The following is a 27,989-nucleotide window of genomic DNA, read 5'->3' as shown; positions in this document are numbered from 1 at the left end:
TTGCTCAATTTATCTTTCTTTTCTTTTTTTTTTTTTTGGGGGGGGGTGTGGCTTGCGGGATCTTAGTTCCTCGACCAAGGATCGAACCCACGCCCTCAGAAGTGAAAGTGCAGAGTCCTTACCACTGGACCACCAGGGAATTCCCTATCTTTTTAAAAAAGTTGAGATATAACTGACATGTAACATCATGTTTGTCTCAGGTGTACAACATAATGAGTCAATATTTGTATACATTGCAAAACGTTCTCCACAAGTCTAGTTAAAATCGATCACCACACACAGTTACTAAAATTTTTTTCTTGTGATGAGAACTTTTAAGATCTAGTCTCAGCAACTTTCTAATATGCAACACAGTATTACTAACTATTAACCATGCTGTGCATTACATCCCTATTAGATATTTTATAACTGGAAGTTTAAAGTTTGTACCTTTTGACCCCCTTCTCCCACTTTGCCCAGCCCCCACTCCCAGCCCTTGGCAGCCACCAATGTGTTCTCTGTAATCTGTGGGTTTGGGTTTTGTTTTGTTTATTTTACATATAAGTGAGATTATATGGTATTTGTCTTTCTCTGTCTGACTTATTTCACTTAGCAAAATGCCCTCCAGGTCTATCCATGTAGTTGCAAATGGCAGGATTTCCTTCTTTTTTATGGCTGAGTAATATTCCATTGTGTATATACCACATTTTCTTTATCCATTCATCCATCAATTGACACTTAGGTTACTTCCATGTCTTGGCTATCGTAAATAATGCTGCAAGAAAAAATGTCAAACAATAACTAGTTATATTTTCAAATAATATGTTTAACATGTTTTCTTTCAACTTCAGACATGTTTGTGGGCAAAGTATTTCTATATTTAAAGCTAGAGATATGACCATTTATCTGAAAAAAGAACAATAAAAAGTTATTTTCTCACATTTCCAGACTTCTTTGACACCTGGACTCTAGTACTGGACACATAAAAATTGCTACGTGGGGCGCTTTCTACCATTGACTTTATTCTTTTCCTGTATGACCTCAACCCCAGAACATGATTTTGGCAGGAAGAAAACCAAAATGTTATTTACACTCAGGTCAAATATGATCTTATATCCCCAGAAGCCCATTTTTCTTCATTGGAAGTCTGTGCCTTTGTCTAGTTGTCCAAAATGTTTGAAATAGTCATGCATAATGCAAGCAGATTATCCTTTTTCACACCCACCTTCCCTCAAGAATGTTACACTTTGAGATATTTTTACTTTAACTTTTTTCCTTTTAACAGGAACACTCAAATATGCTATTTTTTCTCTGTTTAAGTGTTTATACACGGACATTAAGTTGATTTTTTTCCAGTTTGAAGATAGGTTTTTTTTTGAATGCTTTTATAATACCTGCTTATTTAAAAAAATATATATATATATATAGAAGGCCAAAAATATCTCGATGAAAATATCACCTGAAATCTCATTTTCCTGAGAAACCAGCATTAACATCAGCCACCCGAGAAGAGCAGGATGCAAGAAGTATCGATGAACAAACAAGTTGTAAACAAGTTGGTAAAGCTGAGTTTATGTTGGGTGTAAGTAATTTAAATGATGACTGCTTTGGGAGAGGGCTAGAAATAAGGTAAAATGAATATTCTAGAGAATAAAGTTGGAAAAGTGGGAGGAATCAGGGCTAAAGTGTTATAAAATCCTTGATCTGGGAAAGAATAGAGATACTAACTTTATACCTTGTTGAATATGCATGTTAAAAATTGAAGGTTAACCACTGAAAGAAATAGACTAGGTCGCAAATCACTAGAGAGAAAAAAGAGGATAAAGAGAGCTGTAAATCCAATAGAAAACAGGAAAGAAAAACCAAAGCAATGAAGGAAAGGCATGGTAAATAGAAAGCAAAAATAAAACAGCAGGAATGTGTCAAAGTATTTCACTAATCACAATAAATGCAAATGGATTAAATCACCTTTCCTACGGAATAATAACGTTCTATTTTTTTTAAAATAAATATGTCAGAAGCACCTTATAACTTACATTGCAAAAGGTAGATAATCAGGTGCTCTCCCTAACCCCAAATCAAAAGAGCTGGTGCCTTTCTGGAGAAAGGAAGGAAGAAAGAAGATAAATTGGTGATATTGTCAAATTATTTCATGAACTAATACTATCTCTTATAAAAAATGTTTTCTTCAAATAATTTTTTCAAGTCTAGAAATTAACTATAGCTAGGAAGGTAGTAAACGTGTTTAATTAGTATAACAGTTACTGCTTTCTTTTGGACAGAGATGGGATTTAGTCTGATTTTTGAGCAAGATGTTTCATATAGCACAGCAGCAGTAGAAAGTATCTTTAAGATCAGAGCAGCTGTTTCTCTTGCATCAGGGTTCTCTGTCTTCATTATATTTTAATCAAGATGGTAAGAGAGATACTCTTTATTCCTCCTTCTTTTAACCAGAAAGGCCTTAAAAATCCATACTTTTTCAGAGACTACCAGATTGTTTTTTAAAATCCAGGTATAAACTGCATACAAGAAGACTGAAGCAAAATCACACAGAAAGGATGGAAAATAAAGGAATCGAACAAGATCCACTGAGCAAATAATAGAAAGCTGATACATCCTTATTAATTGCTATAGATCAGGAGTTGGCAAACTTTTTCTGTAAAGGGCTAGATATTAAATATTTTAGGCTTTTGTGGGCAATACAGTCTCTGTTACAACTACTCTGCTATAGCATGAAAGCAGCCATAGACACGTAAACGAACGAGTGTGGTTGTGTTCTAATAAAACTATTTACAAAAACAGTGAGCAGGGGACTTCCCTGGAGGTCCAGTGGTCAAGCTTCCACTGCAAGGGGCACGGGTTCCATCCCTGATTGGGGAAATAAGATTCCTCATGCTGTGTAGTGCGGCCAAAAAAAAAGAAATAAGAAAAACAGGCAGCAAACCAGAGCTGACCCCTGTTCTGACTGTATACTGATTATATAGCAGTGAGCAAAAAAAGGCATGATGCCAGCACTCAACTCAAAAAACAATAATCAAACAAATACATAATAACCCCAGGTATTGATAAGTAAAACATTAAAAAAAAAAAAAAACACCTGTCAGGTGATTGAATTCATAGGAAATTAAGGTGGAGTGGCCAAGGAAGACCTCTGAGAAGGGGAGACTTTTAAATAGAGACCTGAATGCAGCGAAGGAGGGAGCCTTGGAAAGATTGTGCAAGGGTCCGGAGGCAAGAGTGAGCCTGGCCTGTGGAGAATCAGCAAGAAGTCCAGTGTGGCTGGAGCAGAGAAGTGAAGGTGAGTTTTGTGCATTAGACAGGTGCCAGATTATGTGAGATTTCCTTCTAAATGTGATGGGAAGGTTTTGAAGATTTTGAAGATTTTTAGCGGAAGAGTGGTATAGTCTGGTTTATTTTTGGAAAGTTCTCTCTGCTTGTGTGTGGGAAATGGATAGTAGGGATGGCAAGAGGGCAAATAGGGAGACCAGTTAAGAGGCAATTGCCTTGGAGTCCAGACCACAGAGCATGGTGTTTTAGTAGTGGAGGTGCTCTTCTAGGGGCTGGAATGTGTCAACTTTGGAAGCAGTGTGTTGAAAAGGGCAGAGCCACTGTCAGTCTGGGTCACTGCTATAGTCTGAATGTTTGTGTCCCACTGCCCCCAAATTCATATGTTGAAAACCTAACAACCAAGGTGATAGTAGTAGAAGGTGTGGCCTTTGGGAAGGGATTAGGTCATAAGGGCAGAGCCCTCATGACTGGGATTAATGCCTTTATAAAAGAGGCCCCACACACATACCACTGGAACACGCACCCACCCACATCCCTTCCTTCACATGCACACACAACAAATAGACTGCAAGAAATAAAAAGAAGGGAAGCTGTTACACAGCCAAAGAGGCTTAAAGGACAAAAGCAAATGCAATGTAAGGACTGTTTACATCCTGATTCAAATACACCAACTGTAGAAAGCCATCTTTGGATACAACCTGAGAAATCTGAATGTGGATGGAAAGTTAGATGATATTAAGGAATAACTATTCATTTGTGTAGGTATGATAATAGAATAGTAATTATGGCTTTAAAAAATAAGTACTTAGTGATGCAAACTATAGTAATTACAGGCAAAATGACATGATGATTTCTGGTCCTGATTTAAAATTCTCCAGGAAAATAACACACAGTTCCCCTTAAATACCTGTAATTATAACAAGATTGCCAAAATGTTGATAACTGTCAAAGCTGGTTGATGGGTACATGGAGTTCATTACACTATTCTTTTCTGTGAAGTTTGAAAATGTCTGCGATGAAAAATGTTTTCATTGTTCAGTTATTGATTGGAACTGAATTTAGGAGTTAACGTGGGCACAGCTGCCATCTTTATAATATTGGTACTTTCCATTGTGAATATGGTATGTCAATGCATTTATTTATGTTTCCTTAAAAAAAAAAAGAGGCCCCACAGAGCTTCCTAGCCCCTTCCACCATGTAAGAAGGAGCCTGCCACCCTGAAGGGGGCCCTCACCCGACCATGCTGGCATCCTGATCTCAGACTTCCAGCCCCCAGAACTGTGAGAAATAAATTTCTCTTGTTTATAAGCCTCCCAGTCTGTGGTATTTTTTTATAGCAGCCGGAATGGACCAAGGCAGTCGCTGATTGACCACACAGAAAAGAGCTACCCACCAACATGGACCACCTACCCAGACTATGAAATGAGGAAGAGATAGACTTCTATTTTCCTGAGCCAGTGCATTGTAAGATCTATTTGTTACAGCAGTTTAGTCTATTATAACTAATACATCGGTTGGCATTGAAGTAGTTTAGACCAGGTTACTATTTTTTGAAGGATAACTTAGGCAAGCTGAGTGGCACATTGATTGCAGAAAGCAAGGCCATTGAGTAGAATACTGCAGTAGGCCACATAAGGAATGATGAAGGCCTGAACCAAGATTGTGGTACTGGGAGATAGAAACTATTATATTTAAAAGATAATTTGGAGGAGGTAATGAACAGGTTTTTTTCATCAACACATAAGTTATGACTGAAAAGTAAATAAACTGGTCAGGGTTTGGTGAATCAAACTACCCCTCAGTGGTGGAAATGTAAATCAACATAACTTTTTGGACCATTATTTGGTAATGTGCATTAAAAGTCTTAAAATGTCATACCATTTACTTATTTATTTACTTAATAAATTTATTTATTTATTTATTTATTTATTTATTATTTTTGGCTGCCTTGGGTCTTTGTTGCTGCACGCGGGCTTTCTCTAGTTGTGGCGAGCGGGGGCTACTCTTCGTTGTGGTGCACAGGCTTCTCATTGCGGTAGCTTCTCTTGTTGCGGAGCACGGGCTCTAGGTGTGCAGGCTTCAGTAGTTGTGGCATGCAGGCTCAGTAGTTGTGGCTCGCGGGCTCTAGAGCGCAGGCTCAGTAGTCGTGGCGCACGGGCTTAGTTGCTCCTCGGCATGTGAGATCTTCCCAACCAGGGACCGAACCCGTGTCCCCTGCATTGGCAGGCAGATTCTTAACCACTGCGCCACCAGGGAAGTCCCTGTCATACCATTTAAATGAGCAATTCCATTTCTATGAATCTGTCCTAAGGAAATGATTAGAAATTTAGTAAATGACTTCAGTACAAAAATGTTTATCATTGTGTTATTTACACTTGCAAAGGTTAGTGTAGTACTAAACCAACCCCCCAATCTACTTAGTGGCTTGTAAGTACAAAGATTTGTTTCTCACCCATGATACCTGCCCAGGCTGGACAGGCTGGGGCCTCAGCTCCATGTTGCCCCACTCTGGAACCATCTTGAATGTATTTGTTATCTGCTGCTGCATAGCAAATTACTCCAGAACTTAGTGGCTTAAAACAACAATAATTTATTTTGTCGCAATTTCTGTGGGTCAGGCATCTGGGCATAGCTTCACTGGATCCTCTGGCATTTAAGACTGCAATCGGGAATTCCCTGGCGGTCCAGTGGTTAGGACTCTACACTTTCACCGCCGAGGGCTCGGGTTCAATCTCTGGTTGGAGAACTAAAATCCTGTAAGCCATGCTGCGTGGCCTAGATAAATAAATAAACTTCATTAAAAAAAAAAAAAAGACTGCAATCAGGTGTCTGCTGGGGCTACAGTCATCTCAAGCCTCAACAGGGGGAAGGACGTGCTTCCAAGTTCACTTATGTGATGATTGGCAGGCCTCAGAAAATCTATTTCCAAACTTAACTCATGTGGCTGCTGGCAGGCGTCAGGTCCTACCAGGCGGGATACATCAGCTCTTTACCACACAGCCCTCTCCAGGCACCACATGGACATCCCACAGCAAAGCAGCTGGCTGCTCTTAAAGTGATTAAGGGAGCAGCGGAGGGTAAAGAGGCCAAGTGTGATGGAAGCCAGAGTCTTTTTGTAACCTAATCTTGGAAGTGATATCCCATCACTTTTGTCATATTCTATTCATTAGAAGCAAGTCACCAGGTTCAGTGCACATTCAAGGAGAGGGGATTACGAGGGCTTGAATACCAGGAGAAGGGGATCATTGGGGGCCATTTTAGAGGCTGCTTGCCACAATGAACGTTACAATTTCTGGGGCAGAGGGAAAAGAAACATGACAATTTGTGCATTGGCTCTTAAGAGATTCCTTTTGGAGGTGGCACACATTACTTCCACTCATATTTTGCAGCCAAACAAGTTACATTGTCACCACTAACTTCCAAGGGATGGGAAACTGCAATCCTACCATGTACTGGAAAGAAGAGGGAACCCAGAATATTTGTGAATAGGGCTGACTACCACAGCTACAGGTTCAACAATGGGAGAATAGTTTAAATTTTTGATACATCCATGTGCAGGATGTTATGTAACATGTTAAGTGGGATTTGTCCTTTAGCCTAGGATAGAAACTAGGATTTACAGGTGAGGCATTAAGTACCCCACATTGTAAAAAGAGGCACAAATAATTGGGGGTCAGACAACTTCTCTGCTTCCAGGACTTATTAAAGGGTGACCAAACCGACTTTTCCATCCTCAACCATCTTCTCAGACCTGCCCCATAACCCCTACAACCTCATATAACCAGAAGATTGGTCGGAGGGTGGGGATGGGAGTCAGCAGAGTCATGAGTCAGCCGTGACGGCCACTGCCCTGGCATTTCTCTACAAAAATCAAGTGAGTGAGATAGTCTGGAACCTGGGACCCAGGACACTTTACTGGAGTGCTTGCACCTGGACAAACGTCTCCTTGAGCAACAAAATACAAAGAAACTGTAAGGGACTAAAAATAACTGCATGCATGCACAGTTGGGGCAAATTATGAACAGTAAGATACAAAAAGGCCAAAAACCAACTGCCACTTCTGAGGTGCCGGGAGCAAAAGCAGGGTACTGCGCATTATCCCTGCACTCAGCACCACCAAGGGGGTGGGCAGATCACCTCAGCCACCCCTCCAGCCGACCCACCCATCTGCCCCTAGCCTCACCCCATATAAGGTACCAGCTCACCCCCTTCCTCCGGTAGCGAGCAAGGGAATCTTCTACTTGTTTTCCCTCCCTCGTGCTGCAGCACGTGTCTCAATAAAGCCTTGCCTGATTTTCTCATCTGGCCTCTTATCCATTTCTATTAATTAAAGAGCCCAAGGACCCGAGTTGGTACCATGAAGAGGGTTGCAAGAGATTCCCCCATGTAGATTGGGGCTGCTTGCAAGGAGTGAAGCCTGTACAGAAACAGCAGGGCAGAGGGGCCACCAAGAGGACACCATATTGAGTACATTAGCTGGGGGCAGGGGACGGATGCAGAGGATAGGAAGATGTCACACGGGGCCAGGCCTCCCCATCCGAGAACCGTGCGGGAGGGCAAGCCGCACTGAGGGGTCCCTCGCCACCCTGCCTTAGAATACCTGTCTGCCCAGAGGTGCATATGAGGTGACATTCTGGAAAGGACCACTGGCCAAATGAGAGATGCCAGTCCCTTTCCCCTTCTCAGCCCCCAACCCCAAGAAGCTGAAACTGAGTGCCCCTAAAACCACATTCCTCTGCTGAGTTTATGATTAATCTCTCTATCCAAAATGTTATTCCCTTTTTTGTCCAACACCTGTTCCCCTCATGATTGAGGAGTAGCAAAGAAAAGGGGGGATTGAAACTGAGCAGGACCCCGTGGGGCCCTCCCAAGCACGAAATCTTTTCTGTGTCCCCCATTTTTTGTTTGTAGGAAAAAGGTTGCAGCCTCTTAGACCTTCCCTGAGTTCCAAAGGGCAGATTCAAACAGTTACTAATAAGGGGAGTGAGGGAATACAGAAACAACGCAGCTTGTATCTCTTAGTTCTACAGGAACTAAGGTCTCCACCCAGGTAGAGGATGGTAACTTTATGCTAAGCATAAGCACATAGACCCCAAACTGGTTGGAACCAGAAGGCTGATGACTGAGATTCCTGGAACACCTCCCACCAACCAATCAGAGGAAGGTCACACACTCTGCAAACCCCCCCTCCACCCCCCCCAAATTTTGCGTATAAACACTCTTCCTCCAAGTCATCAGGGATTGCAGCTCTTTTGATCATGAGCCACCCTGTTGCCCTGTTCTCCTTGCTCAGCCCTGCAACAGAATTTTCTTGGCTCCAAACCCTGGTATCACTGGGCATTGATTGGGCACATGAACTTGGGTTTGACAACAAAGCCAGGCTCCCAAGCGTGAGGGGGAGAAGTCCCAGCGCGCAGACTCACCCAGCCTGCACACCCTCCCCTCCCCACTCAAAGCTCCGTAGTAGGTCGCAAGCTTCTACATGGCACTGCCACTGTAGGATCCCAGGAACTGAAACTAAAAAGTGGCGTTTCTAGCCCTTGGCAAGGCTGAAGGAGAACCCTCCACACGCCACAGCCAGGGGCACAGGCGATGGTGACAGCGCCGCGAGGGACCGAGGCGGCGCGTCGCGGGGTCTTGTGGGAGACTCCGGGCTCTCTCCGCGCAGGCGCAGTACAGCCCCAGCGGGCTTGGCCCTGCGCTGGGAGACCGGAGACCAGAGACCCGAGGCCCGGCTTGAGCCTGGTGAGTCTGGCGGCTCTTGGCAGCGGCAGGAGCTACTTCCGGCAAGACTGGGGTTCAGACGGGCACTCTGGGTCAAAGGGAAGATGGATATCAGAGGGCCAGAGTAGGGGTGGGATTGAGGGACTTGAAGCCCCAAGTCTGGGGCCCCGGGAGCGATGGTCCCCGAAAGAGTGTGTCACCCGCGATTTGGCTGTGGAGGGTCAGATCCTACCAGGTTCTCTAAAGCAGTCACAGTCACCGACTCTGCTCACCGCAGACAGGAGCGTTCATGGAAGCCCCCCCACCCCCGCCCGTGGCTCCAGGATCCCCTTCTCCTTCGGACTCCAGCCTTGGCTCAGCCCCCTGTGCCCCGCTGCTCCCGGCTGTGGCGTCCCCAGGTCGGGGCTGCGATCGCAACATATCGGCGGGGCGGGTCAGCCGCGTATCTCCCCCAGAGCAGTGTGTGCGGGCACTTCCACCCTCTGATGTCTCGGGTTTCTCCTTCAAGTGTTTTGCCGCCGGCTTTGCAGTCCCGGTGTCCAGAGTTCCCTAGCCGGGGTTCCTCCGTATGTATCCTGGGAGACGCTTAGTGTAACTTTGAGCCCGGCTGGATTTCCGACTGTGGCACTCTTGCTGTTCTTGAGCCCACAGGAACAAGCCATGCTGGTAGGAAAGAAGACTGCAACTCCTCAGGCAGCTGGACCCCATCTTGAGAGGATACACCTGTGACCTGAGGCTTCCTGCCAAAACTACTAGCCGAGACCGGGGTCTGGAGGAGGAAGTTGTTCTGGAGCTGCTGGGGCTGTGGACGTTCCTCAGCAAGGCTCGGGTCAGGTGACACCTACAGAGAACAGGGAGAGACCGTGGACTTAGAATAGACTGTTCCCCATCTCTTACCTGAGGTGGTGAACAGTCTATAGTGTGGAGAAGAGAAGGCAACGTAGGGCAGGCTGGTTAAGGGAATGCTTCGGGCGGGCTGAACAGTTGTCCCAGCTGGCCACTCTGGGAGCTGCAAGGCAGGCTTGTCTCATGGCTCCTTTCTTTTCCAGCTTTGCCTCCTTAACTCCTTGACCTTGCTGAGGAAGAAGAGAGGACCAATTCCCAGGTGAGATGCAGGTTTCCTTTCTCGGTCCCGGTATATATACTCTTGAAGAAAAGAAGAAGGAAACACATTTATGGATGTGCTGGATATACTCAACATTGACTTTTCTTTTGATACTCACAACAGTTGTGAGAAGTGGACATTATTTCCATTTTACAGATGTAGCAACTGGCTCAGTGAGGTTTAGAGACCTGTCAAGTTCACCAAGCTATTAAATGGTGGAGCCAGATTTGTCTTTAGGCCCATTGCCTATGCTGTACATGTTGTCAGTGGACAAGTCTTCTCATCCAGGGACTGAGCCTAAATTGTGCACATCTTGAGGGCTGGGCCTAGTCTGTGAAATGAAGGACTCCGAAAGGAATGCACTTTCTTGCCTGGTGCCCTCCTTTAGGTTAGGTCTCTTCTCTCCCTAGCGTGTTGCTCATTCATTTGTCTACTTCGTCATGGCTGCTCTGTGCTCATTTATTTGTAAGAGCAAAACAAATTGACTTAGATACAATTCTTACTTCAAAGTGTGTGGTTTCTTTGGGGGAGATTAATATGTACATGTATAAAATAGTGATTACTACTCACATATACAATGAGTAATATGAAAAGAAGCCACTCTTAAGTGTCAGTTTGAAGACTGCACTCAGTGATAACAGTGCTAGAGGAGGGGAAAGAATCAGTGTGCACTGGGGTGATTGAGGAAGACTAAAGGAGGTGAGCTAGAGAAAATTTGAGTACTACAGGTTTCCCCCGCTATCTAAAAGTGGGGTGTTCCTATGAAACCTTTCCGAAGCCGAAATGGTGGAAAGAAGCAATTACTTTAGGACACATCTTGCTAATGGACGCACAAAATAAATCGAGATAAAGCACAGATGCTCACAGACACAGTTCAAAGCTATGGACGCTTGATGCTGAGTGAAGTTCCTGGGGAAGAAGTTTGGCAGTGCCACTCTAGCAGCCCTGGGTATGTGCTGCCTCTGTAATGACTCTTTGCAAAACAAATGCTGAATGTTTTTTTTGATTTTTGTTTTTCTTCATAAAAGTGAAAATGCTTTTCAGATTTCTTTCTGTTAGCGAAAACAGGTGCTAATGTAGGTCTTAATGTAGGTCTTTCATGAACGCAAAGTGGTAGATAGCAAGGATACCTGTATATGAACTTCCATACCTCTTTCAAGTCTTTACTGTTTTTTGTTGTTTATAATTGCCTTATGGCCTAGTTTATGATCAATTTTTACAGTGTTTCATGTGTGCTTGAGTAGAATGTATATTCTCTAAAGGTAAGTGGCTAGGTACCAACTTTTTTTTTTTTAGACCTTCTGCTGGCACAATTCATTCTCATTTTAGGGAGGTCAGTCTTTATTCCATTAAGACCTTCAATTTATTGGATGTGGACAACCCACATTAAGGAGGGCAATCTGCTTTACTCAAAGTCCACCCATTTAAATGTTCATCTCATCTAAAAAACCCTCACAGGAACATCCAGAATAATGTTTGACCTAATATCTAGGCAATGTGGCCCAGCCAAGTTGACATATAAAATTAACCTTCATATCACCCTCTAACCTACTATATAGTATACTTATGTATTATGTTTCTTCCCTGTCACATACTGATAGAATGTAAGCTAGTTCCACCGGGGCAGTGTTTGTTTTATTCACTAATGTATCCCCAGAGTCAGGAACAATATCTGATGCATTGTAGGTACACAATAAATATCTATTGAATAAATCTTTATCGTCCTTATCATCCTCCTTACCTTCATCCAATGTCAGATGGTTACTTTTGGAAAAAACAAAACTTAAACCCCCATCTATTACTCCTCATATCTAGTGCTCTTTCCATAATGGAACACTTATCTTCAGAAACATCTTGAAGCCGCAGGATTCTCCCAAATAAAGTGAGTGTATTTATTCACTGAACAGGGTTTGTGTTCTTTAAAATCCAAGGATGACCCTTGGGCTGGGCTATGGGTGTTCTTTCTCTTCTACCAGAGAGGGTCTGAGGGCTTTTCGTCAGCATGGTAAAGGAGCATCTCAACTTTCTTGTTACCAACAGAAATCTGGTGCTAAGCAGCCTAGGTCATAGATAATAATGCTAATTGGAAGTTACTTACAGCATTTTCCTCTAATTTTTAATACTTCTATACAATTTTTAAAGCTGTCTATAGGTGTCCGTAAGATCTGACTTGTTTAAAATTTTTGTATCTTTATTGATTTATTTTTGTTTGCTTGACCCATCGAGAATTGAGAAAAAAAGTGTGTGGAATCTCTTTGAGTAGTAGATATGTCAATTTCTCTCTGTAGTACTTCCATTTTAAAAAATATATTACTTTGAGGATGTTTTATGAGGTACATACAAGTTGAGTTATTATATCTTCATGGAGAATTAAAGTTTTTATCCCTGTGTAGTGACCTTTTATATCACTAGTGATGCTTTGTGTCTAGAAATCTATTTTGTTCGATATTAGTATAGCTATTCCTGCTTTCTTTTGTTTATTATTTACCTGGTTTATCTTTTTCCATTATTTCAACCTTTTCAGGGCCTTATGCTTTAGGTATATCTCTCATTAACTGCTTATAGCTGAATTCTGTCTCCTCCCACTCTCAATCTGATAATCAGCACCTTTTTAACTAGCAAGTTTAGTCTGTTTGCAGTTAGTGTAGTTATTGATATATTTGATGTGTTTGTACTGTCTTGCACCTTAATTTTATTTGTCCATTTTTCCTGTATTTTCCCCTCCTTTCTTACCTTTCTTTTTGTTTGTTTCTTAAGTGGAGAGGGTTTTTTCTTTTTTTTTTTTCCTCTTTACATGTTTGAAATTTATAACTTATATCCATTCATTTGGTGGTTACCCTTGAAATTTTATTGTGCATACTTGCAAGCCTAGGTTTAAACAATATGTTAACCTCTTTCAGAATAATGCAAGGACTTAGGAACTCTTTACTACTGATCACATCCCCCATTGACTTAAAAGCTATTGTTTTCTGCATTTTATTTACTTTTTATTTTTTTAGACTTGCCAAGCAGCTTGCAGGATCTTAGTTCCCCGACCAGGAATCGAACCTGTGCCCCCTGCAGTGGAAGTGCAGAGCCCTAACCACTGGACCGCCAGGGAAGTCCCTGTTTTTTGCATTTTAATTCTGTCCTCTTAATAAATTAGATATTATTAGAATTATTATTTTATACAGACAATGTTTGTTTGGATTTACATATATGTTTATCATTTATTTGCTTGCCATTCTTTCTTCTGTCTCAGGCTTTCCTTCTGGGATCACTTTTCTTTTTCCTGAAATACGTTCTTCCTAGAAGTTCCTTTTTAATGCATCTTTAGACATTCCATTTGTTATTTTTTTCACAACTGCATGTTATTTTCAGATAATTTCTTTGCTTTATCATCTTATAATTGCATCTTTTATTTTTTCAAATAATTCATGTATTGCTGTTCTGGTTCTGTATCTGATAGTTTAAATATCTATAGTTGTTGGTAGTGTAAATCTGTTTTCTGCTCACTCTCCCCTTTGATGACTTTAATTGTGAGCTCATTGATTGATCTTTATATATATTAGTCCTATGGGAAATTTTTCTCCAGGAGAAATATGCTTCTGTTTCTGCCAGTAGCTTAGAGGATGGTACTAACATGGGATGGTCCCAGTTCCTCAGAGGTCCCAGGTCAGGCTAAGCTTCCCACCCTGCAGCTGGCATAAGGTTCCGTATACCACAGCAGCGCTGCTATTGGCATCTCTGCAGGGCAACCCGTCCTTTCCAACTGCCTGCCACTCTGCCCTCAGCTCACTGGGTTGTTTTGTCTTATTTTTCCTTTTCAGTTGTGGGGAAAGGAGTAGTCCTTTTTCTTTGTTTCCAGTTAGGTGAAATTCCTTATTTTTGTGACATGATATTATTGACCTGTAAATCTTATAAATATTTGTAGCATCTGGTTTACTATTTTTCAACTTAACTAGTAATCCAAGAAATGTTATAATATAATGAAATGGTATTTTTGCCACCTATCAAATTGGCAGAGATGTGATTTTTAAAAATACCTACTGGTAAAACCAGGACACTCAAATACTTTTAAACTAAATGTCATTTTGCTACAAACTTTTTGGAGGGCTTTGGAAATACGTGTCAGAAGTCTTTACCTAACAAACCTAACAAAAGTCTTTGAGCTAACAGTTCTACTTTTAGGAATTTACCCTGAGAAAAAGAGTTGATAATTGCATGTAATTTAAATACAGTGATATAACTTGCAGTATCATTATGGTAATGAAAAATGGTAAGTAACTTTAGTGTCCAATATAGGGAGATTTTGTTGTTGTTGTTGTTTTGTTTTTAATATTTATTTATTTATTTATTTATTTGGCTGTGTTGGATCTTAGTTGTGGCACACGGGATCTTTCGTTGCGATGCGTGGACTCTTTGCTGTGACACGCGGGCTCCTCTCTAGTTGTGGCATGCGGGTTTTCCCTTTAGTTGTAGCTCTATAGTTGAGGCCCACGAGCTCAGTAGTTGTGACACGTGGACTTAGTTGCTTCCCTGACTAGGGATCGAACCCGCATCCCCTGCATTGGGAGGCAGATTCTTTACCACTGGACCACCAGGGAAGTCCTGGGAGATTGTTAAATAAATTATGATATAACCATGAGAAGAGCCACTATACAGCCATTAACAAGGTGTAGAAGAATATTTACTAATAGGGGAAAATGTTCATGATATTTTAATTGAAAAATGTTTTAAAAAGTTGTAAAGAATATCCCCAAGTTTTAAAACTTACATGTATATGCCAAAATGTAAATAGTAGTTATTTGGGGGCAATGTGATTATATATTTTGTATTTTTTTTTGTAGTTTTCTCTTATCTTCCATAATAGCACTTTTGTTATCAGAAAAAAATAGCAAATGAAATGTGATTCTCATTGCAAGAGTGGGAGGGAGGGGTTATTTGAAATGTGTGGTTTTTTTTTTAATTTAATTTTTTATTAATTAATTAATTAATTTATTTATTTATTTTTGGCTGTGTTGGGTCTTCGTTTCTGTGCGAGGGCTTTCTCCCGTTGTGGCAAGTGGGGGGCCACTCTTCATCGCGGTGCGCGGGCCTCTCACTATCGCCGCCTCTCCTGTTGCGGAGCATAGGCTCCAGACGCGCAGGCTCAGTAGTTGTGGCTCACGGGCCTAGTTGCTCCGCGGCATGTGGGATCCTCCCGGACCAGGGCTCGAACCCATGTCCCCTGCACTGGCAGGCAGACTCTCAACCACTGCGCCACCAGGGAAGCCCGAAATGTGTGTTGTTTTATCATCAAGTTTTCTTTCCATAGATGAATGTTAATTATGTCAGTACATACCCTAGGAAAAAGTTATAATTTAAGTGTCTAGCCTAGACATACAAGCCAGCACTTCGTCAAACTAGTGGGCTAGATTAGAGACTCAAAGTTGCCACTGCATTTTTTATATTATATAAAAAGAATATGCACTGTTTAGAAAAAATCCTCAGCCAAGTGAATAAATAGTACAGCCGTATTGCACATTTTACAAACAAGGAATATGAAGAAGAACCAAAAAATGTATTTCTTTACATGAGATCAAATAGATCATAGGCTTAGAGGTTTCATTTATATCAGCAGCTAATTTATGTGTGCCTGTACTGCTTACTCACCGTGTGTAGGATCATTATAGATGTGAGACATTGCAACACTGCAAGTGATTTTTCAGCACAATCTGTAGTGATACAGCCTTAAATACACTTGATGTTGCTTCTTTAATAGCTGAAATAAAACCTAGTGTTGGGCATTGAAAACTGTGGTTTTAAGCATTTATAATGACACATTCCTACTATATTTAAGAATAAATTTTAGAAAATGACAGAATTTAATTGATGTGATCATTCATTATTCATATCTGGTTAAAATTGTAAAACAGACTCCTTTACAAATATTTTCAATCTCCCGATATTCAAGACCAAGTCAAAATATTATCATTGCATATTGATAATCTGTTATTCTCATTTGGGTTTATGTTTTGTCTGTTTATTTCACTAGACCAATGTCCTTTAAAAGTGTTTTTAGGGACTTCCCTGGTGGTCCAGTGATTAAGAATCCATGCTTCCAGTGCAGGGGGCGCGGGTTCAATCCCTGGCTGGAGAACTGAGATCCCGCATGCCGCACGGTGCAGCCAAAAAAAGTAAAGTGTTTTTAAATTAGAATTTGATTTATTTTATTAAATGCTGTTTTGCCATCCTGTGAGATGGTCATATGGATTTTCCTTTTTTACTTGTTATGATTATATATGTTAATAGATTTTCTAATGCCAGCTGTTATCAGTCTAAATTCTTAGGGTCAAATAAACAAAACATTAGCAGTGTCCCTTTATTCAAGACCAACTTGAATATTTTCACCTTTACAGCCAGTTCCTAAAAGCTTCTCATAATTAAGAATTGAAAATTAGTACTGCAATGTGAACATGCCTAGTTACTAGGAATTTATTTTCATCAACTTTGTTTCTAAAGTTGCTGTATTTCTAGACTTAGAAATTCTCTGTTACTTCACTGCATTGCAGTGAATGCTCTCTATAGGAAATAAGTTTGTGATGATTGAGAAACAGAATTAAGACAGTGGATAGATATCCAGAACAGAAGTCTTAAGCGTGCCTTTGAGTCACATAATATATAGTCTTAGAAAATGAGTTACAATTATTGTAGTCTAAGCATTAATGATGTTGATGCTTGAATTTCAAGACTGACAGATCACTAGTAAACTATTTCAAAGCTTTATAAAAGACATTGAATTTCATTCTTACAGCCTTCCCACAATACAACTTAATCTTTCTTCTTAGAACCATAATAAATACAAATAACCACACTAAAAGATCTATCACATCCCCATTCATATTAGACTTCTTTTTAAGTTGAGGTATAGTTGAATTACAATATTGTGTTAGTTTTAGGCATACGACATAGTGATTCAAAATTTTTATAGATTATATTCCATTTAAAGTTATAAAATATTGGGTATATTCTTGTGCTATACAATATATTCTTGTAGCTTATTTATTTTATTCATAGTAGTTTGTGCCTCTTACTCCCCTACCCCTATTTTGCTCCTACTCCCTTCCCTCTCCCCGCTGGTAACCACTAGTTGATTCTCTATATCTGTGAGTCTGTTTCTGTTTTGTTATATTCATTCATTTGCTTTTGTTTGTGTGGTTTTTTTTTTTAGATTCCACATATAAGTGGTAACATACAGTACTTGTCTTTCTCTGTTTGACTTATTTCACTAAGCATAATACCCTCTAGGTCCATCCATGTTGTTGCAAATGGCAAAATTTCATTCTTTTTTATGGCCGAGTAGTATTCCATTGTGTGTGTGTGTGTGTGTGTGTGTGTGTGTGTAACATCTTCTTTAGCCATTCATCTGTTGATGGACACTTGGGTTGCTTCCATATCTTGGCTATTGTAAATAGTGCTGCTATAAACATTGGGGAGCATGTATCTTTTCAAATTCGTGTTTTCCTTTTCTTTGGATGTATACCCAGGAGTGGGATTGCTGGATCATATGGTAGTTTTATTTTTAGTTTTTTGAGGAACCACTGTTTTCCACAGTGGCTGTACCCATATTAGACTTCTTTACAGTGCAGTGATTGGAAAGGAAAGCACTAGCTTTTAAGTAATCTCATAAAATCATTTTCAGTTCATAGGACACCTTCCTATCTATTCCCAAAACTGCCAGTTCTTATCAAGGGCATTTTAATACCTAGCCACTCTGTTCAGGTATGGATGCAGCTATATTTACACTTGGTGGTTAGTCTTTAAGATAGTCTAAGAATCTACAAGCTTGCTTGAAAATAGAAATGATATCTTCCTAATTAAATGTTTAAAGGTGCTGGGCTTCCAAAAAGAATGATAGATCAAAGAATCCTTGGATTTGTTTAATAATAAAGGTATCAGTTAGCCTGGCTAATTAGCCAGCATCAAATGAACTTTATGTTGAAATATAACTTTGAAATGAAATGGAATAGAACTTGGCTTTGTAGATAAATAAGTATATAAAGAATATGGACATTTCCAAGTATGTATCTAAAACATATATAACACTGTGGGTCTGTATATAGTGGTGGAGAGTGAGGGAACAGGAGTAGTTAAGGCTGAAATGCAAGTTTTAGGCAACTGGGTGAAAGGCGATAGTCTTCACTGAGATAAGGAACAGAGGAGATGGAGCCTCTGTGTTTCTGTGTGTGTTTGTGTGTGCAGAGGGGAGTTAGAAGACAGTTTGAAGCACCTGTGGGACATCCAATTAAAGAAGTCTAGAAGGTAGATAGATATCAAGGTCTGAGACAGATCCAGGTGAAAGATACAAATTTATGAGTTGTCACCAAGTATATGGTCGTTAAAGTCATGGGCTTGGTTGAGATCATCCAGCTGCTATGTGAGAAGAGAAGAAAATGAAGATAACCAGAGAAGAATCTTGAGGAACACAAATATTAATATTTAAGGAATGGGCACAAAAAGAGGAGCCAGAGTAGAGATTATGTTGCAGGAAGGCAGGATGGTATAGACCAATTAGGAGGCAGAAGTGAGATCATGGCGGCTCAGAATAAAGTGGGGGCAGTGGAGGTAAAAGATATTTTAAAAGATTTAGTGACGGATCATGTGAGGGATGGGAGAGAGGAAGTCAAGGATGACTCCTTTTTTTCTGACCTAAACATCTGGGTGGTTGGAGGTGGCGTTTCCGGAGTTAGAGAGCATTGGGAGAGAAGCAGTTTTGGAAAGGAAGATAAAGTCAGAACTGAGCATGTTGATTTAGATGTCTTTGAGACATCCAAATAGTTATTTCTTTCACTTGGTAGAAATTTATTGATTACCTACTGTAGATCAGGCACTATGCTTCACGCTGGATGTTCACCAAGGAGATATTTGGGTCTGGAACTCTAGGTATAGCTTGAGGTCTTGGCTGCCAAAGTACATTTGAGAGTTGTCAGCATTCGGCTGGCGTTTGAAGCTATCAGAATAGATGAGATCACATAGGGAGAGTGAGAAGAAGGCCTAGGATCCAACCCAGGAAACCCGCACATTGACCAGTAGAGAAGGAGATTGAGAAAGATTGACCAGAGACTTAGGAGAGTTAGGATACTATGATATCCAGACTCTCGGAGGAGTTTTGAGGAAGACCATGTGGTCAACAGGGCCAAATAATGCCAAGGAGTCAAGCATAAAAAGGATTGAAAACTTTCCATTGGATTTATCAGCAAGGAAGTCATTAGTTATCTTATGAGGATGAATTTCTAGAATTGGAAATGCTGGATCAAAAGATATGTTTGATAAATACTGCCAAATTGTTCTCCAAAAAAGTTTATACCAATTTATACTCCTTCCAACAGTATATGGGGGTATGTGTGTTCTCATACTGTCACTGGTACTGGGTATTATAAGTCTTAATCTTTGCCCCAAGGATAGGGGAAAATAATACCTCGTTCTCTGAATATCCATTTCTTTGATAATTTGTGAGGCAGCATGTCTTTTCATGGGTTTATTGGTAATTTTTTTTTCTTCTTGAAATTACTCATTCAGATTATTTATCATTTGTCCATTTTTAACGGGAGCATTTTAATTGATTTTTAAGAGCTCCTCATATTATTAGGGTTGGTGAGCCTCTGCAAAAGATACACATATCTTTAAAATTTTTTTATTGTTCTTTAAATTATTCTTACGGCTTAGGACAAAATTCTGAAGTCCCCTTTATACTGTCTACCTTTCTCAGTGTTGCCAAGTTTATACCCTTTGTACCACGGAAGCTGGTGTAGATGTTTGCTCACTGAAGAGGAATTACTGTTCATTGGTGTCTTAGGAACCTGTTACGTTCAAGGATGTGGCCGTGGACTTCACCGAGGAGGAGTGGGGGCAGCTGGACCCTGCACAAAGGGCCCTGTACAAAGAGGTGATGCTGGAGATCTATGGCAACCTGGTCTTAGTGGGTGAGGACAACTGCTCTTTGGAGAATTTTTGTTCCCTTGGTTGTTGAAAGCTGTGAGCTCTTAAAGTGTTTAACTAGGTGAGGGCTTGAGATTCAAATATCAGAGTGTTCAAATCACTATTGAAGAAAGAAAAATGTTGCTACTAAGTAAAAACTTGAGCTCCGCCTCCACCATTTATATTTCTTTTTTTTTTTTTTTTTTGACGTAAAATTCACATAACATAAAATTAACGATTTGGAAGTGTACAATTCAGTGGCATTTAGTACACCACAATGTTGTGTAGCTACCTCCTCTATCAAGTTCCAGAACATTTTCATCACCCTAAAAGAAAACCCCATACCCATTAAGCAGTCACTCCCCATGACCCCCTCCCTGTAATTACTTTTTTAATTAGAAAGGTATTAAAACAAAGTATACTGCATATAAAGTAAAAAGTATCTTTCAGACTATTTTCTATTTATATTACATATAAGCAGACAGAAAATACATAAGCTCACAGATACATATTTGCTTTGTTTCTATTTGTGTATTTATCTGTTTATGTTATAAAAATTAGTTCTGCAACTTTCCTTTTAGTTAGTAACATATGTTAGATATCTTTACATGTCAAAATATTTAGACCTATCTCAATCTTTTAACTGGCTATATCATATTCCATTGTATGATGTATTGATATACTGAAATTAATTTTCTTTCAATTAATGTATTTAGTTTTGGCTGAGTTGGGTCTTTGTTGCTGCACATGGGCTTTCTCTAGTGAGCAGGGGCTACTCTTTGTTGCAGTGCACAGGCTTCTCATTGCGGTGGCTTCTTGTTGCAGAGCACAGGCTCGAGGCACGTGGGCTTCAGTAGTCGTGGCACGCGGGCTCTAGAGCGCAGGCTCAGTAGTTGTGGCGCACGGGCTTAGTTGCTCCTCGGCATGTGGGATCTTCCCGGACCAGGGCTTGAACCTGTGTCCCCTGCGTTGGCAGGCAGATTCTTAACCACTATGCCACCAGGGAAGTCCCTTGCATAGTAGTTTGACTGAGTAGAGACCTTTACATTCAAAATCATTTTCCCTGAGAATGTTCTAGCCATTGTATCTTTGTTTTTAAGCCTCAGATATTGCTGATTCTGATCTGATTCATTCGTTTAGTAATTGTCTCTGTTTTATTTTATCTTATTTTTGTTTGTTTAGCCTGTTTTTCTCATCCCTCCCTTCTTTGGATTTTAGGAGCTTTACCAGGATGTGCCTAGCTAGGCATTCCTCCCCCCCACCAAGTAATTATATTTGCCTGTCATTGAGCCCGTTCATCTCTGAAGCCTTCAGCTCATGGGAGTTTTCCCTTGATATTTCATGAGGTTTTGTTGAGGGAATAAGAGGAAAAGCTTTAATTTATTCATTTCTACTTTTTATATTTCATGTCTTCCCTTTTCACGAGTTTTTATTTTGACAAATTTGGGACATCTTTGTCCCCCCTTTTTTTCCTTCCTTTTGTCCTTGTAGGGGAATCATTGGTTTAGGTTTAGCTTGCTTGATGATAGTCTTTTTTCCCTCAAGACTCTGAAAATATTGTACTACTGTCTTTGGTCAGTCTTAGTCTCTTTTCAAGGGAGTAACTTGTTTTGCTTTTTTAATGTTTTATATGCTTATGTTTTCTTGATCCTTGAAATTCATAAATTTCATCCTGGTGGTGTATATGTTAGTTTGTCTTTTTTTTTTTTTTTTAGATCTCCTAAGTGGTCCTGGGAAAATAGTTTCAATTTAAGAGAATCAAGTTCTCTTTCAAACTAAGTACATTCTCATTATTTACTATTATTATTATTTCATATTCTTTCTTCTCTCCTTCTGAATCTCTTATACATATAATATATAAAAGCTTCGAGATCATAATTCCATTTTTAAAATCCTTTCCTCTGAGTCCTAGTAGAACTCTTCAAGTTGATCATTTTTCTTTTTAAAGAACTTGTATTTATTTATTTTTAAAAATTTTATTTATTTTTGGCTGCATTGGATCTTTGTTGCTGCACACAGGCTTTCTCTAGTTGTGGCGAGCGGGGGCTACTCTTCGTTGCAGTGTGGGCTTCTCATTGCAGTGGCTTCTCTTGTTGCAGAGCACGGACTCTAGGCTCGCGGGCTTCAGTAGTTGCAGCACGCAGGCTCAGTAGTTGCAGTGCGCAGGCTCAGTAGTTGTGGCTTGCGGGCTCTAGAGTGCAGGCTCAGTAGTTGTGGCGCACGGGCTTAGTTGCTCCATGGCATGTGAGATCTTCCCAGACTAGGGCTCGAACCCGTGTCCCCTGCATTGGCAGGTGGATTCTTAACCACTGTGCCACCAGGAAGTCTCCTCTTCAAGTTGATCTTTTAATCCACTAACATATTTCTCATTCTCCAGTCTGATACTCTATTGCTTACAACCTCCATTGAGGTCTTTTAACTTGACAGTCATATTTTTTCGTCGTTGTAAACATTTTCTCATTCTTAAAGCATCCCCTTTCCCACACAGGAAAGAAACTTTATGACTGTGCCGAGTCTGGCAAGAGCTTCAGTCAGAGCACAGACCTTCACATCCACCAGAGAGTCCGCACGAGAGAGAAACCTTCCATGTGCGATACACGCGGCAAAGGCTTTAGTTATAACACGAATCTTCGCGTGCATCAGAGGGTCCACACAGGAGAGAAACCTTGTAAGTGCGAGGAGTGTGACAAGGGCTTCCATCAGAGCCCCAACCTTCGCATCCACTGGAGAGTCCACACTGGAGCAAAACCGTACAAATGTGAGAAGTGTTGTGAGAGCTTCAGACAGAACGTAGACCTCCAAGAGCAATAGAGGGTCCACACAAGAGAAACCGTTTCAATGTGAAATCCTTAAAGCACAAGCTTCTGTGCTCATCAGAAAGTCCACACAGGAGAGAAACCTGTAGGTGTGAGGAGTGTGGGAAGGATTTCGATCACAGTGAATCTTCACGTTCTCCAGAAAATGAAACTGCAAATGTAATGGGTGTGTGATAAGGGTTTCTTCAGTTAGAGCTTAGATCTTCAAGTTTATCTAAGAATTAATACAGGAGAAAACCCATTTATATGTGCTAAGTGTAGTAAGGGCTTTGGAAAGAGCGCTAACCTTGAGTTCCATAAGTCCCCACAGGAGAGCAATGTTACAAATGTGCAAGTGTGGTAAAGGGTTTCTTTGGAACACAGAGCTTCTCTACAGAGCGTCTACGCAGGGGAGAAACCATTGATTTCAGTGTCTGTGCTTGGGGCTTCCGTTACAGCACAAACCTTCATGCACATCAGAGTCCATGCGGGGTAGAGACCCCGTGCGCGTGAGAAGCAAGTCAGGCCTTCACATCCATCTGACTCCACGTGAGAGAAAACCCTGCAGGTGTAGGTGTGTGCATATCTCCCCCTTCCCCAGAGAGCCTGTTTCTACCACGATTCTGGCAGCTCCAAGAGAGGGCAGCTGCGTGTGCTTTGCTCACCATTGTGTCCCCAGCTCCTGGCACAGTGCCTGGCAGGAGTAGCCACCTAGTAAATATTTGTTGAATGAGAATCCATGTGGGAGAGAACCCCTATTTGTGTGATAGTGGGGTAAGGACTTCAAGGTCAACATGTTGAAGCCTTTTTAGAAAGTGTGTTCACAGTCAGATCATGGGTTTTGTCATGAGTTAATCCCTGCAGGAGAGAAATCCTGTGAACCTGATGATTATACTAATGGACTTAGAGATAAATGATCAAATTATTAAATCAGTGCAGTAAATTTAAAAATACATGTCTTCAGAATCCACACCCCCAAAACTGTATCAGCTGTAAAAATACTTTAGTCAAAACTCATACATTAAAATGTGTATCTATTCAGGAAAAAAAAAATCCTGTGTGTACCCTAATGAAGTTATGTGTCAGGCTCTGGACTGACCACCTCCGCATAAGGTGGACTCCGCCAGAATCTGGTAGCAGTAGCTCTTCTTTTGTTTTACACTTCATCTCAAAGAGGTTTATGTTAGACATAACCAATGAGTTATCCAGGGCCAAGGATTAACAAGGTCTTCCTTTTGGGAGAGACGCCCCTTACCTGGCAAACTGCCCTTCTAGGCTGGAAGTCTCCTGGCCCTGATTGAGTGTCTCCCTGCCCATCATGTCATCAGGCTGCTGGGAGCTTCGCACCATGGATTATAGAAATCCCCAGGTGAGGCATCTTCAGGGTAAGTGTCTATAGAAGAGATAGCTAAAAAAAGGGGGTCTGGGTCAGGGTTTACAGAAGCGAGTTAGAGGAGAGGAAAGCAAGTCTGAAAGGGTAGGGAATGGTTAGAGGGAAAAGGAAAAAACAGTGCCTGGGAGGTAGTTGGGGGGGGTTGATGGGGTGGGAAGCCCCAAGGCTTCTCCTAAGTCTCTAGCAAGTGTCTCGACCTCCAGTACAGGGCTCTCCTTGGAGATCTATGTTGACCAGAGTGTGGTCTGTAGTGGGTAGAGATGGACCCCAGTGGCATCAGGGCCAATTGGGACCAGAGGTGGAAGAGCTGCTGTGAGGGGCCTTGGAAGGCAACTCTATGCCCCATCATTTCACCACGTGGCCCAAGTCAGGCGGGACCATTATTCCTCCAATAGAAGGAAGGATCATATATGCAGGCAATAATAAGCTTGACCCCCTTCAGGAGGCATAAATTAACTAGAGAACAGCCTGGGGGTCTGGCAATGAAAAGGGAAGACCTGGACCAGTAGAGGGTATGAAAAGGTCAGTGACCCAGTGTCATCTCTAAATCTGGGTAGGGAACAGAGAAAGTTGGTCAACATTTCCACTGAGTCCTTCACCTAAGAGCAATGTGTTTTTTACTTAATTTCTTTGTGCTTCAATTTCTCCATCTGTAAAAGAGAGATGATAGTATTATTTACTTCATGGGATTGTTATTAGGATCAAATGAATTAATATTTGTAGAATGATTAAAATACTGCCAGGCACATACTAAGCCTTATAAAAGTATTTCTTATGTAAATAAAATAAATGAATCCTTCAGTAGTTTTTCAGCAAGTATGTCTGAGAGTAGTAAATTCTTTATTTCTCCCTTGTGAATTATAGCATAGCTGGGTATAGAATTCTAAATTGGCATTTAATTTTTCTCAATAATTCCTTAACCTCTAGTGCTGCTATTAAAAGTCTGTTATTAGTCTAATTATTGTTTCTTTTGAGACAGCCTGACTTTTCTCTCTGGTTAGTTTTAAAATTAGGATTTACAAATTCCTGAAAAGCAGAAGCGTGTTCTGCCATTTTACTAAATGTATATAGGAGTGGGTTTACTTATATTTTCCCTAATCAAGACAGTAGCATGTAAAATAGCTTTTACATGCTATTTTCTCTTTTGTTAATTTTTCATTCTTTATTATATCCTTCTACTTCTATTGGGTGTATCTTTTTTTTTTTTCTAGCGTCTTCAGTTACATGGTTAGAGTTTATTTATTTTTAGCCTTTCTTGTTTTCTAATAAATGCATTTCAGTGCATTTATTAGAAATTAAGTTTCCCTTGAATACTTTGGCAGCATCCCTCGCAGGATGCAGTTTGGCAGTATGTATCAAAAGCCTTTAAAATGTTTATGCCAGTTGACTGAGAAATTTTACATCTAAGAATCTGTGTTAAGGGAATAATCAAATAAATTATGTGTAAAAGGTATACATTACCATGTGTTATTTCTACATTTTTTAAAAGAAGGAAAGGATTACTTTACAATCCAGAGGATGTCATAATGTATCATAGTATATCTCTATGATGCACTATTCTCCAACAAGAAAAGTGATGTTTTTGAATCATTTTTAATGACTTAGGAAAATTTGCATAATATAGCAGATATAAAGACACATACATAGAGGAAAAAACTGGAAAGAAATATACTAATATATTAATAGTGTCAATGGATGATTTTTATTTTCTATTTTATGTTTTTCAGGATTTTTCAAGCAGTCTCTAATGCTTCCCAGTCCCTACTGACAACAGTATTAACTCTTCTAATTACAAAATGATACATGCCTATTGTAAAATATGAAAACATTATGAAACAAAAGTAAGTGTAACTGGTTTAATCATGGAGTGTCAACTCAGTGGGGTATATAAGATCATGAAATTGTTCTTTTTTCCCCCCAGGCTCTGCCTTCATCCATGTTCTGTTGAATCCTCATGAATGAATGAATGAATGAATGAGTGAGTACTGAGTGGGAAAGAGACATTGAGGGAGGGCTTTAGGAAAGAGGAAGGCTTTCCCTCACCAATTCCCTGAAGAAGAATACAAACTGGATAAAAGATTACAACTGGTGAAAATATTTCCAATCCATATCACAGACAAAGAGATTCATCTGCCTATTTATCAAGAGCTCTTAGAAATTAAGAAGAAAAAGCACAGGGACTTCCCTGGTGGTGCAGTGGTTAAGAATCTGCCTGCCAATGCAGGGGACACGGGTTTGAGTCCTGGTCCAGGAAGATCCCACATGCTGCAGAGCAACTAAACCCGTGTGCCACAACTACTGATCCTGCACTCTAGAGCCTGCGGGCCACAACTACTAAAGCCCATGTACCTAGAGCCCGTGCTCCACCACAAGAGAAGCCACTGCAATGAGAAGCCCGCGAACCTTAACGAAGAGTAGTCCCCACTCGCCACAACTAGAGAAAGCCCCCACGCAGCAACAAAGACCCAATGCAGCCAAAATTTAATTAATTAATTAAGAAGAAAAAGCACACCAAAAAAATGTGAAGAGACTGTTCAGACATAATACAAATGGCCCTTAAATGTATGGAAGGATGACAGACTTTTCTCATAATATGAGAAATGCACATCAAAACCATGCTGAGATACCATTTCTCACCTATGGGATTAGCAAAAAATTGAAAATTAAAAAAAAAACAACTGTTGTTAATGAGGCATACAGAAGTAGGCATTTTCATACATTGCCGTGGGGCTTGCAAAATGGAACAACTCCTATGGAGAAGAATTTGACAATATCTACCAACACTGTAGAAACATTTGCCTTTTGATCCAGATATTCTATTTCTGAGACTCTATCCCACAGATACACTTGTACATATGCTTTGCAAATATTTGGCATTGTTTCCAATAGTAAAAAATAGAAAACAACACAAATGTCCACCAACAGAGAACTGGTTTAATAAACTATATCCACACAGTGGAATGGTATGCAGCTGTAATAAAAAGTAAGGAAAATTTCCTTGTTGAAATGGAAATACCTCCAAGATATATTATTAAATGAAAAATGCAAGGTGAAGAACAATGTGTATGTGTGTATATAAATATATATTTTATAGAAATATATATATATAATGAATTTTATGTAAGAAGGAGAATGAGAATATATATCCATATTTGCTTATATTTGCATAATGTCACACTGGAAAGATAAAAAAGGGACTAATAAAATAATTGTCTGGGGGGACAGGAGTGAGAGTGAGGATTTCCTGTACCTTTTTTCTTTTCGTATTCTTAATGTAGTTTTTTTAAATTTATTTATTTATTTATTTTTGGCTGCATTGGGTCTTCGTTGCTGCATGTGGGCTTTCTCTAGTTGCGACGAGCGGAGACTACTCTCCATTGCAGTGCGCAGGCTTCTTATTGTAGTGGCTTCTCTTGTTGCAGAGCACGGGCTCTAGGTGCACAGGCTTCAGTAGTTGTGGCACGCGGGCTCAGTAGTTGTGGCACATGGGCTCAGTAGTTGTGGCACATGTGCTTAGTTGTTCTGCAGCATGTGGGATCTTCCCAGACCAGGGCTTGAACCCATGTTCCCTGCATTGACAGGTGGATTCTTAACCACTGCGCAACCAGGGAAGCCCCTTAATGTAGTTTTGATTTGAACATTCTACCTATTTTTAAAATAATGCTGAATGAGATCCACTGTCATTTTGGCATTTATTGATATTATAATATTGGTTTCACTTTATTATTTTATGATTAATTATCTTAATAAAATGTTTTATATGTAA

The 27,989-nt window shown here is 40.4% G+C and overlaps 2 long non-coding RNA genes across 5 annotated transcripts; one reads left to right on the top strand and one right to left on the bottom strand.

Moving 5' to 3' along the window:
* Positions 1–18: 18 nt before the first annotated feature.
* Positions 19–9,739, bottom strand: LOC309654315. The gene is made up of 3 exons (XR_014260134.1): positions 9,647–9,739; positions 5,720–9,009; positions 19–5,573 (listed from the first exon to the last, which is right to left on the bottom strand). It is a non-coding gene; the product is annotated as an uncharacterized lncRNA (long non-coding RNA).
* LOC309654075 lies at positions 8,941–27,989 on the top strand. Of its 4 annotated transcripts, XR_014259806.1 has the most exons (9): positions 8,941–9,012; positions 9,643–9,825; positions 10,041–10,096; positions 11,912–11,978; positions 13,109–15,014; positions 15,345–16,254; positions 19,827–20,040; positions 22,524–26,064; positions 26,145–27,989. It is a non-coding gene; the product is annotated as an uncharacterized lncRNA (long non-coding RNA). The 4 variants fall into 4 exon arrangements; XR_014259808.1 differs by lacking the exons at positions 13,109–15,014; positions 15,345–16,254 and having other exon boundaries at positions 8,945–9,012; positions 19,914–20,040; positions 22,524–27,989; XR_014259807.1 differs by lacking the exons at positions 11,912–11,978; positions 13,109–15,014; positions 15,345–16,254 and having other exon boundaries at positions 8,944–9,012; positions 19,914–20,040; positions 22,524–27,989.

Source organism: Balaenoptera physalus, assembly GCF_965194825.1.
Source record: "Balaenoptera physalus genome assembly, chromosome: 1".
Classification (NCBI taxonomy): Eukaryota; Metazoa; Chordata; class Mammalia; order Artiodactyla; family Balaenopteridae; genus Balaenoptera; species Balaenoptera physalus.
This window is presented reverse-complemented; position numbering and strand designations above follow the sequence as displayed.